Genomic DNA, 22,786 nt, shown 5'->3' on the forward strand with positions numbered 1-22,786 from the left:
TTATAAAATTGATTTTTAATGACTGGTTCATATCACCGGTTGTTTATGTCGGAATGGTTTGTTGTAAACAAAAGAACAATAGCCACTTTAAAAAAAAAATGAACAACATGAAAAACGATGTAAACAACTTTCTCAAATATTACTATGAATATTATGAATGTATTAATCTCATTAATATATAAAAGTCAATATTATATTAAAAGTAAATCAAGAGGACAATAAAATAAATTCAAAAAAATTCTATAGATAGGTCACAATATTATTAGTTGTATGTCATAATGATATGGACTTCAATCACTCTTATTTCTTCCTAATTGTAACATATGCACTATCTTTCATCTTGGCATAACGCTAAAAGGAGAAAGACGGTGCAAAGCGTAAACCATCTATTGATTTCACTCTTGATATGGTTATGAAGGTTGGGCCTTGTTGCTGTTTATTCCCGATATCAGTCGACTGCCATTCTAAAGTCAATCCATGTGACTTGTGGACTGTAAGAGCCCATGCCAACTTCAAAGGAATTTGTTTTCAATTTCCTCTTATCACTGGTGTGATAGGTACAATGTTTGGATTTCTTGAATCAAATGGAACACCAACATACTTATCAAAAACAACAGTTGTGAATAATGGAAGTTGAGGTGGCTTAGAGGTAGGCATATAAAATATATCCTTAACATAACCAATTGCATCATTCACCAATCCAACTTCAACCCACAAATTACATGTCAACATAACACGAAGACCACGACACAAACAAACTTCATAGTCTAATTGATCATCATCAACACCAATGATTTTTGAATGTCTTGAATGATCACAAATACATCGTGCAACTGGAGAATTTAATGATTTTAACATATGCCTATTATGAAAGGTGACCAAATTATTTGTTGGAAAAATGTGAACTACTGTATTAAATAAATCCCTTTCTCTAGGATGCAACCTCATATCATCCTCTAACATAAGAAACTCCCAATCTTCAAGAACAGGTTCTGCATTTCCTATGTTATTGAGGACTCTACAAAAACAAGATTGTTTCTCATTATTCCCTTGTTGGTGAAATACAGTGTCAAGAGTGACAACAATGTTGAATTTTTTCCACAAGACTTTCCCTGTTGTATTACCTGCATACAAAGGCTTATCTCTCACAGTTGGTAGCTGGCCAAGGTCACCCGCAAGGATGATTGATCTGCCACCAAAAGGAAAATTCTTTTTCTCTCGAAATGCTTCTCGTAATGAAGCATCTATTTGCATAAATAGCCTTGATCCTAGAAATATCATTTCATAAACCAATATATATGAAATATGCCTAAATTCTTCTTGGAATACTGCTAGTGATTGCCCCTATAGTCATTGCATATCTTTAATTGGAATTTTTAGAGTTGAGTGTATTGTTTTTTCATGTATATTAAAAGCAGTTATTCATGTTGGGGAAAGAAGAAGCAAAGGGCTTCTTCCATTACTTGAAAAATTATAAATATATTCAAAAATACAAAAGGAAAGAATTCCCAGTGCTTGCAATGCCCTGAACAATCATAAGTAGAGCAAGTCACAAATCTCATATTTAGTAAACTGCCTTAAAACAATTTCAAAAGAAAGTCGTTGTTTTTCTACCAATGAATTTGCAGATGCAAATGCTTAATTTGAAAGGTCAATAATATCACCCCTTGATTGTCCATTTCTTATAAAATTAATAACTTCTTCTAAAAAATCGTCAAAAATAGTTGTACTTTGCCAGTCAAAGGATATATCAAAGTCCCTTCGACCAAGGTTGTGAAGATAAGAAACATTCACATCATTTGGTGGAACTAAGTGAGAAAAAATATTCCATTCTTGAAAATCATCTTCAAGATTCATTTCCTAGTTAGAAAAATCACCATCTTCTTCATCTTCAATATTGTCGACAATTGATGGATTTCGATCAACATGCCATGCTCGATATCGGAAATTCCTCCAATTTTCAATAATAATTTTAGTTGAAAGGCCAATTTCTGCAGGAATGTCATGAAATGGCTTGTATAAGAGAAATTTTGTCCAACAAAAGGTTTCAAATTCATCTAAAGCCTCACTAGGAATAGAATAAAACCGTGGCCAAACCCGAACAATAGCATGAACATCTCTAGGCTTCCATGGATCTTGCTTATGCTTGATATCAAATGTCCAAGATCTTGGTGTTTCTATAAAAGATAGTTGCTATGGGAAAAAGGTCTCTTCTGATAATGTTGAACAAAAGTATTCTTAGATAAACATTGCAATCAATCCCTTGAGATTTTCTTGAAATAATTTCTTTCAACATTTGAGGAGACAAATTGTTGACTACAAACAACAAGAGGTAGCTTAAGCAACATATGGCATGTTTCTTGTGCTCCAATTTCACGGTCAACAATCTTTTATGCAAGAAACCTTTTGTATGCACATAAAGCATGAACCTCAAAGCCAATAGAATTTGAAATTCTAGTTAACATATGATGATAACCTTCATACCCTTTTTCTTCTTTTGATGCATACTTAGTAATATATTTCAAGACACCACGTCGAGAAAGCACTAGTTGGTAATGAACATTTGCACGCCACATTGTTAGAAGGTCAATGTTATGTACATTGAGCTTGTCATAATTTCTTGTTGGCTCATATCTTTTTCTTCTTTGATCATCTATGAATAAACTTGATTCATCACAAAGATCCCATGGAGAATTGTATCGAGATGTGAGAATAGTGCCCTTTTTGAGCAAAAAAGAATCTACACTACACTTTGCGTACCTTTGGATAGGGTTTAACAATTATTCATAATCATTATGAGGATTGCAAGAGAAAGCCTAATGTTTAATAAAAATATTTACATGCAAAAATATTCACATTAATGTATAAATGCAAAATATATTTTTATATAAATTTATATGTTTAACATTAATATCTATATTTAATACTATTATTATTATTATTGTTGTTGTTGTTGTTGAATTGAGGCTTCTCTGATCCATATCAAGTTTACAAGAGATTTTTCAGCTTAAATCACATGATATTTCATTTGTCAACGCGTTTCGAACCAACCAATGTGGTTCATTGTCAGGACAAGTTGAAGAATCAGATCAAGCTTTGCATGTTAAATAGTCAGAGCAGAACCTCCAACAACTATAATTCTTGACCAGGCAACGGCTATATTGACCAACGGCTAAATTTGACTGGGGATCAGTTAGCGGGATCAATTTAATATATTTATGCCCCTGTTCTAGCTAACTGATCCCCAGTCAAATTTAGCCGTTGGTCAATATAGCCATTGCCTGGTCAAGAATTATAGCCATTGGATGTTCTGCTTTGACTATTTAACATGCAAAGATTGATCTGATTCTTCAACTTGTCTTGACGATGAACCAGGCTGGTTGGTTCGAAATGCGTCGACCAATGAGATATCATGTGATTTACGCCGAAAAATATCTCGTAAGTATTATTATTATTATTATGTAACTAATAATATTAATATTAATTAACATTAACCGATATATTGATGTTTAATATTAATATTAATATTGGTTTACAATATTAATATTGTTATTGATATTTCATATTAATATTAAACATCAATATGGATATTAATTAATAGAAATATTAGAAGACATCTAATATAAATCCAATGCATTCACTACATAAAATATTTTTATGCAACAAATTTGTATTGAATTAATCTATTAATATGTATGCTTATTTATTTACCATCCATTTCTTCGGTTTATGTTTTTATGTCTATTGCAAATTCTACTATTACATTATTAAATATAAAATAAATCTATAACATTGATTTTATATTGAATCTATATCATTAAATTTTATTTTGAATCTATCACATAGATTTTACAAAAAACCTATAAAATAGATTATTATATAAAATGTACAAAATCTATAACATTGATTTTATATTGAATCTATTACATTACAAATCTATTATTTTATGTTGAAATTGTGTCCATTATAAATTTATGGAATATTCTAGAATCTATTAAATTATGAATTTATTGCATTAATTTTACTATTATAGAATCTATTACTACGTCATATATTTATATTAAATTAATCCATTAATTTAACTAAATAAATCTATTAATTTAATTGAACTAATATTTAATTGAACTTATGTAGTTGACTATATGCCTATGTATATATATTAAATGTTAAATTATTATTATTATATTTATTCAAATGAAATAATAACTTATTTTTATTTATATAATTCTATATAAGTTTATGAACAAAATAAATTGTTTTTTTATATAATGCAGTTGTTAATTTTTCATTAAAAAAAAATTTAACCTGTAAATAATAATGCAATGAAATACAAAAATAATTTTGAGTCATAATAGATTATTGTTCAATCAATATTATATTTTTTCCGAGTAACATTGATTTTATATTGAATTAATCTATTACATTGATTTTAATATATATATATATATATATATTATGCAATAGATTTATATTGAATAAATCTATTAATATGCATGCTTATTTATTTACTGTCCATTTGTTGAATTTAACCTATTCTTTTTTTCTAATTCGTGAGTTGTTCTAATTTTTGGACTACATAAGATAAATCTATCACATATATTTTACATAAAATCTATAAAATAGATTTTACATAAATCTATTACATATAATAAATCACATTGATATAATAAATCACATTGATAATTGCACAAAATAAATCTATTTCATAAATTTATTAAAAAAATAGATTTTAGTTAAGTTTAATGGATAAATATATTATATAAAACATAATAAATCAAATATAAATCTAATGCATTCACTACATAAAATATTACTATGCAATAGATTTGTATTGAATAAATCTACTAATATTCATGCTTATTTATTTACTATCTATTTCCTAGTTTTATTAGTTTATGTACATTGCAAATTCTAGAAACTATTACATTGTTTTAATATTCAATAAATCTATAACATAAATTTTATATTAAATTTATAACATTGATTTTATATTGAATCTATGAGATAGATTTTACATAAAATCTATAAAATGGACTTTATGTAAAGTTTATCAAATTTATAACATTTATTTTATATTGAATCTATTATATTAATTTTATATTCTAGAATCTATTATATTTCAAACCTATTATTTTAGGTTGAAATTGTACCCATTACAAATTTATTGAATATTGTGGAATCTATTACATTAATTTTATATTCCATGAATTTATTATATTGATTTTACTATTGTGGAATTTATTGCTGTGAAATAGATTTGTATTAAATAAATTTATAGTTTAATTGAATAAATCTATTAAATTAAATTGAACTTAAATCTATTAAAATTTAATTCAACTAATGTAATTGACTATGTGTTAATATTAATATTTATATAATAAACATATGTGTTAATATTTATATATATAGAAAGAGAGCGCTTAATATTAAATATTAAATTATTATTATTATATTTATTCATTTGAAATAATAACTTATTTTCATTTATGTAGTTTTATTTAATTTTATGAACAAAATAAATTATTTTTTTATATAATGTAACTGTTCCTGTTATCACCCCAAGAAACTCTCCTAGGTTGTATCTTAGAGATGCTCGAGAACATTACAAACTCAACAAAAATGTTGGAAAAGGGTGGATGAATGAAGGAAATGTTGAATATTCAAGCCAGATAACCACTTCTATTGTGCTTAAACCCAGACATGGGTGAACACCCCCAGACTACAAGGCTTTAGACCGTCAATTACTCACAGTTTGAGGAATAGGTGAAGATGGAGAATACTGATCACACCAGCAGATGCATAGGACCTTGTGATGGCCAGTTGCAACCAGTTAAAAGGTTTGTAAATCTATTTCCTAATGCTCAGACAGGTGACATCTCTCTGGCATTAAAACAACAAAAGCTTGCATACACATTCAATAATACTAACTAGATTCTAACACAGAGGTGGGATGACAGCCCCTCTAATGCTAAACATCAAAGCAAATGAAAAATGCATAACAGGCACAGCCTGGAACAAAGAAGAAGTGGAAAGTGAGCAATTAACAGCAAAAGAAGCTTGCATTAGCTGAAAATGAAGACCAGACGCTGCAGGTATCACAGTAGTACAGTCTATAGAAGTTGAAGCTTACATCAAATTAACATTCATCAACCATCAACCATTCTATTTCTGGGTATATATGGAGGTTGAATACAAAAATCTCTACTGACCTATGTGTGGAGGGGCCATAACTGATCACCAACCACATGTACAATTAGATATGGGTTTCTACTGCAAGCTGAGTGTTTAAATGAACAAAATCGGCCTTTCTTGTACTTTGATGTCCTTCTTGAACAGGTAAATGCCGTGTTTATCTACTCGAGGCTATCCTTCTCGTCCTTGGCCGTGCTGTTCTTTGAATGTGGTAGCTGAAATATTAACTACGGAGAGTATTTTGTGAATGATCACTTGCTTTCCCCTTCGCGCACATAGGACAGGCCAAAAACATTGAAACCATATGGAAAATGCACGAGGGTCTGCGAATGAGTATCAGTTGTCAGATAGCTTGGACGGACGATGGAGATTGGATCTGAGAGGGATGTCGGGAGCAAATGGGAATGGATGAACGATGGCCATTGGATCACGACAAGAATGATCCAATGGCTATCGGGCGGCAGAGATGAGTGCAGGTTAACAAGCGGGAGGACGTATAGGACGAGTGGTAAGCGATTTCCCCACATCGCTTCGGAAGCTGTGGTGGTTTTCGTACCACGGGGTGTGATGCAGTTAAATTATGACACGTGGCTGGAGGGGACGGCGGGGAAACCGCTTTCCCCGCTGGCTAACAGTCATGCAAGTTACGGGAGCGGGGGGGCTGCGTAAAGCGTCAGATCTCTGCGGGATGATCGGATGGTCGACAGGTTATAGCACGTGCTTTCAATTGATATGACGGGTGAAAAGACGTGCAAAGGCTAGCAAAAGGGTTAGAACGGGTTATCAAGGTTTCATAGTATTTAAGCAGAAACACGCGGGAGCCGGGGGAAAAAGAGTTTATGGAGAAATTTTAGTGGAAAAGAGAGGAATGGGGAGTTAAAGAGTGTAAGCGGGGTTTGGGTAAATATGGGTTTACACAAGATTTAGGAAGAAAATAGAAATTAAGGGGTTACGAGGGTATACAGCGAACAAAGGTGGAAGGATGAAATAAACTGCTATTAACTCCCTCCTTGAAAAGACACATGGCCATGGTAGTCATTTGGTCCTCCAAACACACAAAAGCATAGCAGAGCTAACACTGGCTCCTTCTGGGGATGAGATCCTCCCTGTGAGGTCTCAAGAACCTGCAGACCATTGCCTTTCCAGCTGAAAACAAATTAGCCAAAATTCCTAGTGTTCCATTGGGCATGGAGTCTACTGCACCTATACTAAAACTGATAAAAACACAATATTTACAACTTTTAAGGCCAAAGACCTTAAATCACATAAACTTTCAAAAACCGCCCATTAACTGGGCCATCAAAAACTGCCTCTCCTCCCATACTTTTCAGTATGAAGGTGTTGTTCCCTTGAATCTGTGAAATGATGAAAGGCCCTGTCTAGAAAGCATCAAACTTCCCATGATTGCCTTTCTTTTCCTTTAGTGCATCCCATTTCAGAACCAAGTCTCCAACCTGAAAATTGTCTATTTTTGCCTTCTTTTCAAAGGCTTCCTTGATCTTTTTCTGATGTGCTGCAGCCTTTTCAACCAACTGTTCTCTGATCTGATGTATTTCTGCTAAATCAGTGATCCTCTTTGCCATGTCTTCTTCCTCATCCTGCTCTTCTTGAAGGAATTTTGCCACAGGGAGAGTTAGCTGAATTGGAAATACAACATCAGTGCCATATACCAGCTTGAAAGGAGAATTCCCTGTGGATTTTTTAATGGTCACTCTGTCAGCCCACAGTGCATACTTGAGCTTTGAATCCCAATTCTTTTTATTTTCCTCTAATAGCTTCTTAATTATCCTTATCAGGCTTTTATTAGAGGATTCTGCCAGACCATTTCCTTGTGGATAATATGAGGTGGAATGAACAAGTTTAATACCCATTGAATCACACATTTCCACCAATTCTTTTGCCCTGAAGGCTGCTGCATTGTCTGTAACTAATTTATGTGGACAACCAAATCTGGTAAAGATATTTTCAATTAAAAACTTCATGACCACATTATGATCAACCTTCCTTGTAGGGACTGCTTCAATCCACTTAGTGAAATAATCAGTGGCTACTAATATCCACCTGTGTTGGCCACTGGAATGTGGATTGATTTCTCCAATGAAGTCAAAGCCCCACTGCTGAAAAGGTCCTTTTGCCTGAATTGGTTTTAGGGGCAGGGACTTCAACTGTTGTTTTCCCTCAAATCTTTGGCATCTATCACAAGATTTAACAAAAGAAAATACATCAGAAAATAAAGTGGGCCAATAGTACCCAGCTCTGAGAATTTTATGCGTTGTAGTTTTCCAATAATGGTTCCCTCCACACATGCTAGAATGAAATTGCTGCATGGTTTCTATTGATTGTTCTTTGTCCAGACACCTTAGAAATATTCCATACGGATCCCTCCAGTAGAGAAAATTTTGATTGATACAATATTTTGCTGCCCTAAGTTTTAAAGTTCTGGCTTGACTTGTTCTTAAGCCTGAAGGGATTTCTAGCTTCATCAAAAATTTAATTATTACAGAATACCAATTACAAGAAGCTAAATTCTTGGCCACTGACTGCTTCCTCTCTGTTTCAGTTGCTTCCTCTTTTTTTTCCTGATCAATTTTTGCAATTGTGCACAAGAAATCAATATCTAAAGACCTACAATTTTCTTCAGCCAATAACTTGGCAAGCCCCTGACCTCTGACAAGCTTGGTGGGCTTCAGTTCTATATTAAATTCTATCATCTTTGCAATCCACTTAGCCCTTCTTCCATCAGCATCAGGTTGTGTTAAGACATCTTTTATTGCAACAGAGGGTACATATGCAATTATCTTGGAATGCAAGATATAAACTCTAAAAGCCTTCAAGGATTTGATAAGAGCATATGCTTGTTTTTCAATAATATCATACCTTAGTTCAGCATCCCTCAAGTTTTTGCTGAAAAATGCTACTAGATGTTCTGAACCTTCTTCATCTGCCTGCAATAATACTGCTGCAATGGTATCTTCAGAGGCAAATGAGAATATATGGAACTCCTTGCTGTAATCAGGACTTATTAAAGTGGGAGCCTCCATAATAGCCTTTTTGATGGAATCAAATGATTTTCTTGCTGCATCAGTCCATCTTACCTCTGACCCTTTTCTCAACATGGAGGTAATATGCTTCACTAGTTCTGCAAAATTTGGTATAAACCTCCTGACAAAATTAATTTTGCCCAGAAAGGATTGGATATCCTTCTTTGATCTAGGGACAAACAAAGTCTGTATTTCTTTGACTCTTTCTGGATCAATCTGAACACCTACAACAGACATAATATGTCCTAATAGCTTGCCTTTATTTAAAAAAAAATTAGATTTTTTAGGATTGACTGAAATTCCAAACCTCCTGCACTTCAGAAACACTTTTTTCAAATGCTGCAAATGATTTTGATGGCTGCTGGAGTATACTGTTATGTCATCAAGGTAAATAAGGACAAATTTATCCTTCTCTCCTACAAATGCTATATCCATAGCTCTCTGAAAGGTTGCTCCAGCATTCATCAATCCAAACGGCATTTTGGCATACATAAAAGTGCCCCAAGGAGTGGTGAATGCAGTCTTTTCTTGATCATCTGGGTGCATAACAATCTGATTAAAGCCTAAAAATCCATCCAAGAAAGACATTACTTTGGCTCCTGAAACTTTTTGCAGCACATGCTCCATCTTTGGTAAAGGATAGTTATCTTTCTTGGAGCATTTATTTAAATTTTGGAAATCAACACACAGTCTGATTTCTCCGCTCTTCTTCCTCACTACCACTAAATTGGCTACACATTTATAATATCTAAGAGGAACTATGATCTTGGCAGCCAACAATTTTTTAATTTATTTTTCAATCAGTGGAAGAAGCATAGGATTTATTGGTCTCAACTTCTATTTGAAAGGAATAGTGTCTTTCTCCAGAGGGATTTTACGTTAGATTATGTTCTTATCATATGTTTTCAGCTCACTATACTCCCAGGTAAACACATCAACAAATTGCCTCATTAAATTGCAGTATTCAGCACTTTGATCAGTTGACAAATGAGTGGAAAAATTTACATATCTAGGCTGACCTAGACTTCCTATATCATGCTTACAGACTGTAGATTGGTCTTCTTTTTGGGCAACCTTGTAAGGCACATCATTCTGGTCAAACAGTCTTTCTATAGGAATTAGACCCTTTGAGATATGATTGTTGGGAAGCTGGACAATGTTGTTTTTACCAATTTTATTTCTAAGCTGGGAGTGGGGGTTTTCTTGCAATGCTTCATTTTCTTGGTCAATTTGCATTTCAAAAAATTCATCAATGACCTGAAGGAACCTATTTAAGTCATCATCATCATTGAAGACTTTCCAATGCTGGACATTATCAGGCAAGGATGGTCTATACTTCATTTGAACTTCATAAACTAGTCTGGGAGGCATGGGAGGTATAAATAGACTAGCAGACACAACAAGAGAATCAACAAGCTGATTTTGGCCTCTATGGATATATGAAATACAGAAATAATTAAAGGAATCTTTGAGTCTCCATACCTCATCTCTGTATGCTTTTAGCCTTGGGTGCTTTGCTTGAAATGTTCTATTTACTTGCTGGATAATCAAATCAACATCTCCAAACACCTTTATATTCTTGATTCCTCTGTCTTTTGTTGCATTAAGGCCCAATAACAGAGCTTCATATTCTGCTATGTTATTTGTGACTTGAAAAGCTAGCTTAAAAGACAGTTGTGTGCTTTCTTTCTTTGGAGATACTAGCACCACACCTGCTCCTGCAGTCTCCTTGGAACATGCTCCATAAAAGAACATTTCCCAAACCTGATTTACTTGCTCTTCTTTGGCCTTAACTGTTGGTTTCCTGATCTGCATTGAGGCCTTCTAAGATTCTTCTATTTGGAAAATACATGCTCCAAAGTCAGTGTCCATTGCATATATGGGATGATTGGTAGGATTCTTCTCATCACTGATGATATATGCCAGCTGTGGTTCTCTGTACAATTTCCTGCTTTCTCCTCCAAACACTGGGACAGTGGCATAGGATAGATCATTCTGTAATGTCTCACCTAGTCTCTTAATCCATCCTCTGGACAGCAGCATGCCGAATTTAGGAGGGACATCTGCTACCACAATAACCATCACCATACTCTTCATGGGCAGCTGGGTTGGGGTAATGGCCAGGTCTTTGATTAATCCTAGGCACTTCACTTTCCTTGAATAAAAAGAGAATAAATCATGGTATGGTCTAGTGATATCAAGGCCTAACTCTTCCATGATAGATTTAGGCATTAAATTATGGCTGGCCCCTGTGTCTAGTAGGCAATTGTGGAGGATTTTGTCATGAATGGTCAATGAGACATAAAAAGATGGAGAATTATTATCAGCAGGCTCAATCATGGGGCTAAGCACAATGGCAGTCTTGTCATCTTGCAAATTGACAGAGTCAGTAGAGGTTTGTGTGGTTTCGAGCTCAAGAGCTTCAAGGATAGGCTTTATAAATACTTCACTCTTCGCCAACTCTACCAGAGGCACAGATATTTTCAATTTCTGAACTTCTGACTCTAAGCTGAAAGAATATGATAACTTATCAAAACCTTTTACCTCTTGAACTAGAGATTTGAGGATGACTGGATCAGCTGCTGGTCTTCTCTGTCTCGTATTCTGTGATTCTGTTTGGACAGCAGCTCTTTGGGCAGGGTTCTCCTTGACATTTTTTGCATTGGACGTCAGGTTATATCTCTACTGCTATTCAGCTTGTAGGACAACTTCTCTATCCCATTCTTGACTGTCTTCTTCATGCAGCAAAGATTCTTCATAAACAACCAATGTCAAAAATGCAGCACTGCCTTTATCTTCCATGGAGTGAATTTCATCCTCATCTTCTTCAAATCGTTCCTCCTCCATGACTACATTTTGGAAAGGATCTTTAACTTTCTGATCTTCTTTTGATTCTTCACCCCTTTGCATAATTTGTAATTGCTCATTTGCTCTTCTGAATGGATTTTGATTTCTTGGAGAAAATGTGTTCTGCTGCCTTGTTTTTCCTGAATTTTGCTCGACCTTTAGCTTAGAAATTTCAGTAGCCAATGACTCTATCATCTTAGTCATTTTGTCTAATTTGGGTTCTGAAGATGATGTAGAGGAGGCAGAAGCCTGATTTCTCTACCTCCTTCTGTCAGCTTGACCTTTTAGTTTCTCTACAGCCATGATATTAGATTCCACCTCTAGTGCTACATCCTGCATGTCTGCCAGAGTGGCACATCTTCTTTCTCTCAATAACAGGTAGAAACCAGAGTCAAAAGCATTGGCATGAGTGAGTTTGGCAAAGGTAGGAGTAGGCTTTACCTCAGCTGGTATCTTACGATACATACGATTTAATCTTTTATTAAAATCAGGCAAGGATTCACCATTTTCCCTCTTCAAATTACCAAACTCTGTATGGTAATACAGCAAGTCTTTTTACCTCCCCAGTGCTTCAAAAATGCATCGTCTAAGGCTTCAATATCTGTTATAGATCTTTGGTGTAATTCTCTGAACCACTTCCTAGCCTCTCCATCAAGGCTCTGGACAAAACCTCTCATCCACACATCATTTTCACTTATATCTAAATTATCAACATAACTGTAAAAAGCTTCAAGGTGTTCTTTTGCTGTTACTCCCTCTGTGCCAGTGAATTTAGGCATATATTTCTAATATTCCCCCACAGGCATAGGATTTAAAGGGACAGGCAAGACCAAGGTCCATATCTAGCAGCAGGAATTCTATCTATCTTCGTGGGTGCTTGCTGTCTTGCTATGACTGGAGTATTTGGGAGAATACTGGCTGATTGAGCAGTATGAAACAATGAAATGGATGGCAGAGACAAACAGATGTTTTGGACTGTATGGGAAGCTTTCTTTGGACTGAGATTCAAAGGGGAACTAACTGCACAAGGGGCTGAATTAATCTCTGAAGGAATTTCCTTATTAACAGTGTTGGGTTATAAATCTTCATATTATATATTTTCAGCTACAACTTTATCTTTCAGAGATGCATGAGATTTCTTAGGCTTACCTGATCCTGATGCCCCTTTCTGTGAAGATTTATTTGATTTGACAGTCCTCTCAGGGTCACGCACTGGTTGAGCTGGTGATTTCTAAGCATTTCTTTGAGTGTGTCTCACAAACTGAGCCAAAAATTCAATGTGGAGTTGCCAAAGGATGGTCTTCCTCCAATGGAGTCGCCAGATAGATGATTACAACCAGAAACTATGTTCAAACCTTGTCTATCATCAAAGCTTGAAACTGTTTCGTTCTCCGAGGGAAGCTGAGCTTCAATTCTCCTCTCCTCGGCAATGATGCCAATTAATGTTATCACCCCAAGAAACTCTCCTAGGTTGTATCTCAGAGATGCTCGGAAACATTACAAACTCAACAAAAATGTTGGAAAATGGTGGATAAATGAAAGAAATACTGCATATTCAAGCCAGATAACCACTTCTACTGTGCTTAACCCCAGACATGGGTGAACACCCCCAGACTACAAGGCTTTAGACCACCAATTACTCACATTTTGAGGAACAGGTGAAGATGGAGAATACTGATCACACCAGCAGATGCACAGGACCCTGTGATGGTCAGCTGCAACCAGTTAAAAGGTCTGTAAATCTACTTCCTAATGCTCAGACAGGATGACAGCTCTCTGGCATTAAAACAACAGAAACCTACATACACATTCAATAATACTAACTAGATTCTAACACAGAGGTGCGATGACAGCCCCTCTAATGCTAAACATCAAAGCAGATTAAAAATGCATAACAGGCACAGCCTGGAATAAAGATGAAGTGAAAAGTGAGCAATTAACAGCAAAAGAAGCTTGCATTAGCTGAAAATGAAGACCAGATGCTGCAGGTATCACAATAGTTACAGTCTCTAGAAGTTGAAGCTTACATCAAATTAACATTCATCAACCATCAACCATTCTATTTTTGGGTATATATGGAGGTTGAATACAAAAATCTCTGCTGACCTATGCGTGGAGGGGTCATAACTGACCACCAACCACATTTACAATTAGATATGGGTTTCTGCTGCAAGCTGAGTGTTTAAATGAACAAAATCAGCCTTTCTGGTACTTTGATGTCCTTCTTGAACAGGTAAATGCTGTGTTTATCTGCTCGAGGTTGTCCTTCTCGTCCTTGGCCATGCTGTTCTTTGAATGTGGTAGCTGAAATATTAACTGCAGAGAGTATTTGGTGAATGATTGCTTGCTTTCTCCTTCGCGCACACAGGACAGGCCGAAAACACCGAAACCATATGGCAAATGCACGAGGGTCTGAGAATGAGTATCAGTCGTCGGATAGCTCAGATGGACGGCGGAGATTGGATCTGAGAGGGCTATCGGGAGCAAATGGGAATGGATGAACGATGGCCGTTGGATCACGGCGGGAATGATCCAACGGCTATCGGGCGGCGGAGATGAGTGCAGGTTAACGAGTGGGAGGACGTACAGGACAAGCGGTAAGCGGTTTCCCCACACCGCTTCGGAAGCTGTGGTGGTTTTCGTACTACGGGGCGCGATGCAGTTAAATTATGACACGTGGCTGGAGGGGACGGCGGGGAAACCACTTTCCCCGCTGGCTAACAGTCGTGCAAGTTACGGGAGCGGGGGGGTTGCGTAAAGCGTCGGATCTCCGCGGGATGATCAGACGGTCGATAGGTTATAGCACATGCTTTCAATTGATATGACGGGTGAAAAGACGTGCAAAGGCTAGCGAAAGGGTTAGAACGGGTTATCGGGGTTTCATAGTATTTAAGTAGAAACGCGCGGGAGCCGGGGGAAAAAGAGTTTATGGAGAAATTTTAGCGGAAAAGAGAGGAATGGGGAGTTAAAGAGTGTAAGCAGGGTTTGGTAAATATGGGTTTACACAAGATTTAGGAAGAAAATAGAAATTAAGGGGTTACGAGGGTATACAGCAAACAAAGGTGGAAGGATGAAATAAACTGCTATTAACTCCCTCCTTGAAAAGACACATGGCCACGGTAGTCATTTGGTCCTCCAAACACACAAAAGCATAGTAGAGCTAACAGTTCCATTTGCAAAGTTATTTTTTCATTTAAAAACACTTTAGCTTCTAAATGAATATGCTATGAAATACAAAAATGTTTCTCACTCATAATAGATTATTGCTCAACTAATATTATCCATTTTATTTCGACTAACATTGATTTTATATTGAATGAATCTATTACATTGATTTTATTATGCATAAATCTATTACTATGCAATAGATTTATATTGAATAAATCTATTAATATGCATGCTTATTTATTTACTGTCAATTTATTGGTTCTATGCTTTTCTTTTGTTCTAATTCTTGATTTGTTTTAATTTTTGGATTACATATTATAAATCTATCACATAGATTATACATAAATCTATAAAATAGATTTTATTATGTAAAATGTATAAAATAGATTTTACATGAATCTACTATATATAATAGATCACATTGGCAATTGCATAAAATAAATTTATTACATAAAATAGATTTTAGTTAAATTAAATAGATAAATAGATTTCATAAAACATAATAAATCCAATGCATTCACTACATATAATATTACTATGAAATATATTTGTTTTGAATAAATCTATTAATATGCATGTTTTAAAAATAAACAACATGACATTCTAAATATAATCTATTCAAGTTTATTATTGAAACTCAAGTTTTACTATTCATTATTCAATAACATGTGTTTTTTGTGCATATATTTTTGAAGGGCTATTGAATAAGTTCAATATATTTTATTCAATCTATTCAAGGTAGACAATTTAATACATTCTACAAATTTTATATTGAATACAATATAAAATTAAGATATTATCAGGTCATCAACCCCACCCTAGAAGATCAAAAGTATCTCTCTATTTTAACTAGCTCAAAGAAGAAAATTAATATAGCCAAGATTAGAACGAACTCTCATGAGCTCCATAGTGAAACGGGTCATTGGCCAGTTCCTAAAACACCATGGATGGAAAGGTTTTGCCATCTCTGTGAGAATACGATCACTGAGGATGAAAATCACTTCCTCTTAGAGTGCCCCGCGTACAACCACATTAGATCTCAATTTCAAAATCTTTGTTGCAATATTGACCTTCCTATCCTTTTACGTTGTCAAAATTACAGTGAGCTCGGGAGGCTTCTCTCCAAGATTTTTGAGCATAGGAATAAAATCTTAAATCAAACTAAATAATTCATTTCTTTAGGTCCGATAGACCAAAGTTTGGTCTTAGTGGACGTTAACCATCATCATCATCATCATCATCAATAAATTCAATTAATAAGAAATTTTAGAATAATTTATTATTAGCACATTTTTACATGGATTCTCAATTGATGTACTTAAATCGAAATGAACTAAATTTTAATATATAAATATTTTATATCAAATCAAAATGAACCAAATGTGTTATATAAATCTATTACATAAGATAGATTTTATATTGAAAATAGAAAATTCAATCACTAAGAAATTTTAGATGTTTTATTATCAACACGAATTTTGCATCCATTTTTAATATTTGTATTTAAATCTAAATGAACTAAATTCAAGTTCTCTCCAAGTTAAATTCATTAAGAACAACTAAATACGAGTAACGATTTCTCATCTATAGCTAGAATCCATAGAAAAATGGATAGTTTATAATGTTTATAATGGATAGTTTGTTATGTTTGTAATGTTTTTACAATATTCCCCGATGAGGGTCTTGAACAACGTGATTGTGAGCTCCAAAGGACCATGTGGGGATTGATGATTGACACATGGATGCAGGTATGAAGGCCTTCCCCTAGGCCTTCTCCAAGTACCTTGAGAGAAGCAGCACTAAACCTTGAGCATGTTAAACATTCACTTGAAGGGCACGTTGTAGGTGGTGGTGTCAGGGGAGCATTCATGGCTAGGGAGGAGGCCCATTATAACCCAAAAAAGGCTTAGCTCAATTTCGAAATCCTGCATGGTGAATAGTGATATTACTGCTCCTGCTGTGTGAGGCTGGAGAGAGAAATCACTAAGCCACGAGCGTAGCTGTTGTGGGAAAGGTAGTGAATTTACCATCGATGTTCCTTCTAGCTCCCGCAAAGGTATATACTGGTGAAGTATTGGTTAAGCCTGCACATACATTTAGTGGGTCAGAGCAGTCAATGGGATAATTAATTTATCCTAGAGCAATGATGGTTCAATAGAGGGTGGGGAATTCTTCTACCGAGCAATTAGGATAGGGAGGTGTGTGTTTGAGAATGGAGAGACTATGTTGTTGGTGCCCTCACTGGTTATTCAACTAGGGTAATTTCATCCCAGTGGCATAGTGCGCCATGGGCGGAAGATTGGGTGGTGGGAAACATTTTCCCTCATGCGTCAGTGGTTTTGTGTTGTTGTTAGTGAGACCGAGTGCCCAATAACTCAGCTCGGATAGCGGGTAGACGGTCCTCATGTTGGAAGGAGGGAATCCCTCCATTCCTCTTTTGGTCAGTGTTTTCTGGTGGATTGAAGTGAGGTCAGAACCTCGCATTTCACACAAGTTGTCCCGTCTGAAGCCTAATTTAGCAGACCTTTTGGGTAGCGGGAGCCTATCATTGATGGCACGGACATTCAGTGGAGACATATGGGACGCATTGATTCTAGGGGTGGTCATTTTTTCTCATCGGCTTTATTAAGTCGTGGGGAAGGAATATCTGGTGGAAAATACAAGGATTGTTTAGAGGTTCAGGGAGGTAGAGGTGTAGGAGTTTCAATTGGTGGCTAAGGTGGCCACACCATGAGAGGTTGCCACCAAGGATAGTCTACTTGTTATGGAGGAGGACGAAGTCAGGGAGTGGTGTGCCATGGAGGAAAGGGGCATCAACAAACATGATTCATGGATTGATGTCGGGACCTCATTGAGAAAATTATTGATATATTTCCTACCACAAAGCCTATGAGGCAAGACGAACATGCAGAGGTGATCGTGACACTAAACAAGATGCATTATTTTCAGTTCCATACCTAGGAACCTATGGTGGTTGTCTGGCGTGGCTAGAATATACTTTCCGAGAAATTTGAAAAGACGAAGGCCTCGATGACCCACTTCGAAGAGCATGTGCAATGTGCCTACCACTCTCCTTCGCCTCTTGAAATAGCCCTAGACAACCCAACCTCCATCACTTCTCGCGATTGATATGATATAAAGTATTTTATATATCTTTCTTATCTTTTGGTTCTTTTAGCCTTTTTAGCTCTAGATTAAATAAATAAAAATTAAATATAATCAAACACAATAAAACAAAATACCTTACCTAAATATAAATTAATATAATATAAAATAATATAAAATTAAACAAATAAAATAAATCAATAAAATAAATAAAAAATATAAATTAATTAAAACAAATAAACTAAAATAAAATAAAATAAAAATATATATAAATAAATTTTTATATACGTATATACATATATATATATATAATATAAATAAATTTTTATATACGTATATACATATATATATATATAAACCTTACCTCACTTCATTATACTGCACGATGCCTTTAAAACCTAAAAACGAATGTAAGTTTATATGAAGTCCAACATATATTTAATATCCCTTTACCTTTGTTCCCCATCGACATAAAAAAAATTTAATTCCTTGGGCGTAGAGAACGGATTAACCAAACTACCCATTTCCGATCCAGCGACCCAAACTTCATCGGACTTAAAGTCTTCTGATTTTTCGCTTCTCTAACGGACTGAGTTTTGGATTTTATATATATATATATATATATATTTAAAGTCTTCTGATTTTTTCGTTCCTCTAATGGACTGAGTTTTGGATTATATATATATATATATATATATAACATACACTTATTGTTTTATTCATGGTAATGATATTTAATAGTCATATTAATATATAAATCTGAAACTTATAAGTAAAATTTTATTTATTTTTAAAACTTAAACATATATATATTTCATATTTTAGTTCATTTTATATGTGGAATTTTTAACCTCAATGCTGAAATGGACATATTGTGCAGGCATAAAATGTATTTCTGACCGGGAATGTTGAAGGGGAACAATACACCCTATAAAATAAAAATAAAAATAAATGTCAAATTTTCTCAACACATTAAAAATTATATTCTTTCTTCTATCGCATCTAAATTTCTTTTACATATTTGAAAACCTAATTAATTATTACTTTATTACAAATTTGATAGAAATACAAAAATTAAACGTTTAAAAGAAAAGTAATTTTAGATTTAAGACAAATTCAATATTCTAGATTTTCTAGAGTACTACGACGTCCTGGAAAGTAAATTCAAGTATGTTAAATATATTCTATAAGCTAATGCTTTCATATAGCTGCAAATATTTCACTAAGTTTTACCCAAATTAGAAATGAATATTCATAAATATACATGAAACAAAATTAAGTGGAGAAAATTACAAAGGGCGAGTATTTATTTATTTTAATTTTGTTTATTATTATGTTTTTATATGTATTTTTTCAGGAAAAATGGATAAAGAATAATTAACAAAAACTAGTTAATTAAACAAAAGATTATCAGTAAAGTTAAGTGAGGAAGGAGTCACGAAGTGTCCAAAGGAAAAGAATTTATTTTATTTTCATTATGTGGATAATTAGACTTTTGTTATTGAACATTTATGTATATAGGTCATTAGTTTAATAAATCTCTAATAAATAAATGTAAGTGCGTTATTTTTGTTTATTTTTATTTTTTTATTTAGTTTTGAATATTTTGATCTATTCTAGTGATTTATGAATTTGATTTGATCATTTTGTATTTCACTTAGTATCTATTTTATTTGTTGCTTTTCAGAATATGTATACTATTTAGCTGGTTGAGATAGAGATATTTTCTTTAGTTTATTGTTGATTAAATATTACACTACATGAAATTGATTATTTATTTGCAATAATTCATAAAGAAATATCATAAACTAGAATTTTTATTCATTTCTATTTTTATGTGTAATATATTTCTTTATTTATTTAGGGTTTACTATTAAATGCACATTTTTTTTTAAACTTGATTAGAGAGAGAATCTTGCACACATAAATTGACTTATGGTTTAAAATAATTCTTATTTAAAACATTTTAAATCAATCCACGGTGTCTTGGATAGAGGGTAATCGGGAGCTCTGTTAACGCACTCCTTGATGTGAAGTCACTAGTTCAATTCCCCACTCCAATCAAGGAGATATATTGGACATGGTGAAGATATAGTCCTGCCAAGCTTACAAAAAAATGGTTTAATCTAAATATCATATATACCAATTTTTTTCTTTATTTTATTTTGTTTATTTTATTTTTTCATATAATATACTGTGCTACATATATCTACCTTGCTAATTACTAACATGTTTCTAATTGGCATGAACTTTATTAATTTGGTGTAATTTTTAATTGAACTCATTTATTCCCTAATATAGATTATTGGTGGAGTAAACGCGTTAATTATTTGTTTTCTATAGAGTGTAAAGTAATTTAATATATGAGATTAAGTGACCTTATATTTTCATTTTGATCAAGAACATTACACTCAAGATATAAAGATATGTTCTTAATTTAATGTAGGTTTTTGTTATTTATTTTAATTGTGAAGTTTAATTATTTATTATAACCATGGATCCTATACCTTCATATAAGTTCCTTTCCAAAAAGTAAACGATTAAACTTTTGATTATTTTATCATTAATCTCGCTTGATTTTATTTGATTTAAAATGACATTTATTTAATTATTAGGGAATACCCCCTGAGGTGGAGGGAGGGCATCCTTTGTCACCTGAAGTGAGAGGATTTTTGGAATCCTCGGTGAATGTGTTCTTAGGTTGCTCTCTGTTACTGGAATAGTTTGAGAACCAAAAAGCTTCATCACATGTCATCCATGGATTATAATACAACCAACCACCAAAACCATCATTGTAACCCTAACGTCTTTGACTCTTTCACCAAATCAAATTTTCCTTCAAACTTATTTAAAGGATGATCCCATACAACTATAATATATCTGTAGCTTCCATATATTTTGGTAAAAATTGTTTGTTTCTACCTTGAAACCATAAGTGGGAATTGGAGTTATAGAGAATCCTTAATTGGAAGATGGAAAATGTATAAGTGTTCATATCTTATGCATCAAGAGACTGAAAACATTAACCAATAGAGAATTCAAATATCCATGTAATCAAAATTTATATGCACACCACCCTGAAATAATTGACTTCGATACATCAAATTTATGGGGATACATAAACACATTGGTATGTCCAATGCTTTTCCAGTCTTGAGTTGGTCCTAACTACCATGTCTAATGAATATGTGCAAAATAGATACCCAATGATGGACATGTAATGGTTGTGATCGACGGTGGTTCACTTGGAATGATAAACTCCTATATTTAAGTCATTCTTTTTACAAGACTTTATGATTTTTCCTTGAAGGCACAAATGAGAACTAGAATTAAAGAGATCCTTCACCTATAAGATGAAGAGCTAATCAATAGAGCATTCAATATCCAAAAAATGTAGAGTATGTGCAACCCATCTCATAGGTTATGTTTGGAGAATTCTACTCTTTTTATTGTTTCAAGAAGGACTTCCTCCAAAGTCTTGTGTTTGGTGACATGTTTGGAATCCAAACTATCCATTGAATCTCAACTCCTTTTGATGGTTGTTAACGCATGGTAAAATCTTAAGAGCAGAGATTCTTTGGAAAATAGGGATAGTTGGTTCCTCACATTATCCTTTATGACTAAAATAGGAAGAAATAGTTACAAATCTATTTCTCAGTTGTTCCTTTGTCCATGAAGTCTAGGAGTTCACCCTTTCTACTCTCATCTTTCGAATTCAATGGCCTGACTAACATATCTCCCTATTATTTTCTTGAGAGAGTTTCTACATAGGAAAATTCAAAGGAAAGAGCTCTTTCAAGAAAATATGGTTAGCATTCCCAAAATTTGTCTATTGAAAGGTTTGCATAGCTAGACAACATTTTCAATGAGAAGCAATATCACCCTTGCTCTGTAGCCTTAAGAGCTCAAATGTTATGTGTTGAATATTAGAAGAGTTCTACCCTCCTTACTAATATGGGAAATGTGGATTCCTAATAATTTCAAAATTTACAATGCATAACAAACCCATTGTTAATGAATAGTTACAAGGGAAGGAATACCATTTATAATTAGGACTCATGCATCTATGTTTACACCTTATGCCTTTGCTACATTGTTTGTGCAATAATCCATATGCCTTTGTTGCATTATTTGTGCAATTTGTTAACCACCAAATACACTCATTTTTAATTTTTCCATTGGGGTCGAGAATAATCCTTCCCATTCTTGCCACCCCCAAATTATGCCTTTGAAGCACCATAAAAAACCAATGAAAAATATTTATGAGATTTCCTCCATTTCTTCATTTCATCTTGATATAGCCTCAACTTCCACCATTTTGTAGGTCTTTAGTTTTCCTACTCCTCAGAAAATAAGGAAGGAGGTTGAGAACAAATTCTCTAGGTGAAAATGTAAAGTTGGGTTACACTTTTTGCCCTTTTTTGAGAAAAAAT

Source organism: Pinus tabuliformis, chromosome X (genome assembly GCF_031772625.1).
Source record: "Pinus tabuliformis cultivar Carrire ecotype Pingquan chromosome X, CPIR1, whole genome shotgun sequence".
NCBI classification, from domain to species: domain Eukaryota; kingdom Viridiplantae; phylum Streptophyta; class Pinopsida; order Pinales; family Pinaceae; genus Pinus; species Pinus tabuliformis.